General features: G+C 57.2%; 1 non-coding gene across 1 annotated transcript in view; it reads left to right on the forward strand.

Annotated features, from left to right (window-relative positions):
- Positions 1-1,147: 1,147 nt before the first annotated feature.
- The window catches only part of LOC126127815 (small subunit ribosomal RNA), a 1,909-nt gene continuing 556 nt past the window's right edge, over positions 1,148-2,500 (forward strand). Inside the window, exon 1 of the ribosomal RNA XR_007527045.1 lies at positions 1,148-2,500. This exon is cut by the window's right edge and continues 556 nt beyond it. This is a non-coding gene — a ribosomal RNA (small subunit ribosomal RNA).

A 2,500-nucleotide genomic window follows, 5' to 3' on the forward strand; every position in this document is an offset into this window, starting at 1 on the left:
AGTCGTCTCTTCTCACACAGTGTGATAGCATGGTGCACCGCGTTCCACATCTGCGACATGGTACAGATGCTGGTTGACAGTCGGTCTCGTAATGGACATCGCATACGTAGGGGGCCACCTCCCACGTGTTCTCTAGTCGTGCACATTTTGTTGCGTGTATGTGGGCAGACGTAGTGTGTCGTGACACCTAACAGACAGGTATGCAATAATCGTTGCATTTGCAAACTGGGATGGACGTCTACGTTTGCTGGTGACGTGACGCAACGCAAATGAACAACTGGTAAACCCATTGTGGTGCGGTTGTTGTTGCTGGAGGTAAATCAGTAAGGGCAAATCTGTGTGTGAAGCGATACGCGGCGGTGGCTGGGTGGGACCGTCCCCGGCCGGTGAGGGGGGGCCGCCCGGCGTGCTGGCCGCGCGGTGCGTGGGCGCACGCGCTACAGCCGGCTGGTGGGGGCGCCCAGTGGCAGGCGCGCCGGCCGACGGACGCGGCAGGCGGCGCAGCTGCGCGCCGGGGCACCCTGCGCGCGGCGCCGGGCGGCCAAAGTGGGTCCTCGCGGGCCCGGTGCGAAGCGCGGTGGACATCTGCAGTGTGCTGGTCCGACTGAGGACTGTGTGCGTTGAGGATGCGCCGCCGCCCGGCACTCGGCGCCGCGACGCCGTCTGCTGCTCGGTCGCCCCAGCGGTTCTCGCTGGTGGTTTGTATCGCAGTTGTGCAGACGTGTTGGCACGTGCGCTGTGCTGGGAGAGTTCGCTTCGGCACCCACGTGGGGCCTTTGCCCTTCTGTGGCGCTGGCGTTGGAGCTGCCGGTCACCGTAGGTGGCGCGTGTTGTCTCCCGCCGGCAATGCCACGACAGCACGCTCCCGGGCCTCTGTCGGCAGCGGCAAGCTCAGTTGGGAGCACGGGTGGTCGCACCTAAAGCGTCTACTCGCCTAACTCCGGGCGATTGCGCCTCTCTCGAACCCGACCAAGTACTTAGGACGGCGCTGCGCGCCGCCGGGACCTGAGAGGGTTTCGAGGTGTATTGTGCAGGGGAGCTCAGCCTCCTCCTGTTTGCAGAATAATTGAGCGGACGCTTGCGTGTTCGCGCGGGCCCCTGGGACACACTCCCGGGCGGCCGGCTGCTCAGCTCTAGTTGACGCAGCTCCCTGGTTGATCCTGCCAGTAGTCATATGCTTGTCTCAAAGATTAAGCCATGCATGTCTCAGTACAAGCCGCATTAAGGTGAAACCGCGAATGGCTCATTAAATCAGTTATGGTTCCTTAGATCGTACCCACGTTACTTGGATAACTGTGGTAATTCTAGAGCTAATACATGCAAACAGAGTCCCGACCAGAGATGGAAGGGACGCTTTTATTAGATCAAAACCAATCGGTCGGCTCGTCCGGTCCGTTTGCCTTGGTGACTCTGAATAACTTTGGGCTGATCGCACGGTCCTCGTACCGGCGACGCATCTTTCAAATGTCTGCCTTATCAACTGTCGATGGTAGGTTCTGCGCCTACCATGGTTGTAACGGGTAACGGGGAATCAGGGTTCGATTCCGGAGAGGGAGCCTGAGAAACGGCTACCACATCCAAGGAAGGCAGCAGGCGCGCAAATTACCCACTCCCGGCACGGGGAGGTAGTGACGAAAAATAACGATACGGGACTCATCCGAGGCCCCGTAATCGGAATGAGTACACTTTAAATCCTTTAACGAGTATCTATTGGAGGGCAAGTCTGGTGCCAGCAGCCGCGGTAATTCCAGCTCCAATAGCGTATATTAAAGTTGTTGCGGTTAAAAAGCTCGTAGTTGGATTTGTGTCCCACGCTGTTGGTTCACCGCCCGTCGGTGTTTAACTGGCATGTATCGTGGGACGTCCTGCCGGTGGGGCGAGCCGAAGGCGTGCGACCGCCTCGTGCGTGTTCGTGCGTCCCGAGGCGGACCCCGTTGAAATCCTACCAAGGTGCTCTTTATTGAGTGTCTGGGTGGGCCGGCACGTTTACTTTGAACAAATTAGAGTGCTTAAAGCAGGCAAGCCCGCCTGAATACTGTGTGCATGGAATAATGGAATAGGACCTCGGTTCTATTTTGTTGGTTTTCGGAACCCGAGGTAATGATTAATAGGGACAGGCGGGGGCATTCGTATTGCGACGTTAGAGGTGAAATTCTTGGATCGTCGCAAGACGAACAGAAGCGAAAGCATTTGCCAAGTATGTTTTCATTAATCAAGAACGAAAGTTAGAGGTTCGAAGGCGATCAGATACCGCCCTAGTTCTAACCATAAACGATGCCAGCCAGCGATCCGCCGCAGTTCCTCCGATGACTCGGCGGGCAGCCTCCGGGAAACCAAAGCTTTTGGGTTCCGGGGGAAGTATGGTTGCAAAGCTGAAACTTAAAGGAATTGACGGAAGGGCACCACCAGGAGTGGAGCCTGCGGCTTAATTTGACTCAACACGGGAAACCTCACCAGGCCCGGACACCGGAAGGATTGACAGATTGATAGCTCTTTCTTG

This window comes from Schistocerca cancellata, unplaced genomic scaffold (assembly GCF_023864275.1).
Source record: "Schistocerca cancellata isolate TAMUIC-IGC-003103 unplaced genomic scaffold, iqSchCanc2.1 HiC_scaffold_500, whole genome shotgun sequence".
In the NCBI taxonomy this organism is placed as follows: Eukaryota; Metazoa; Arthropoda; class Insecta; order Orthoptera; family Acrididae; genus Schistocerca; species Schistocerca cancellata.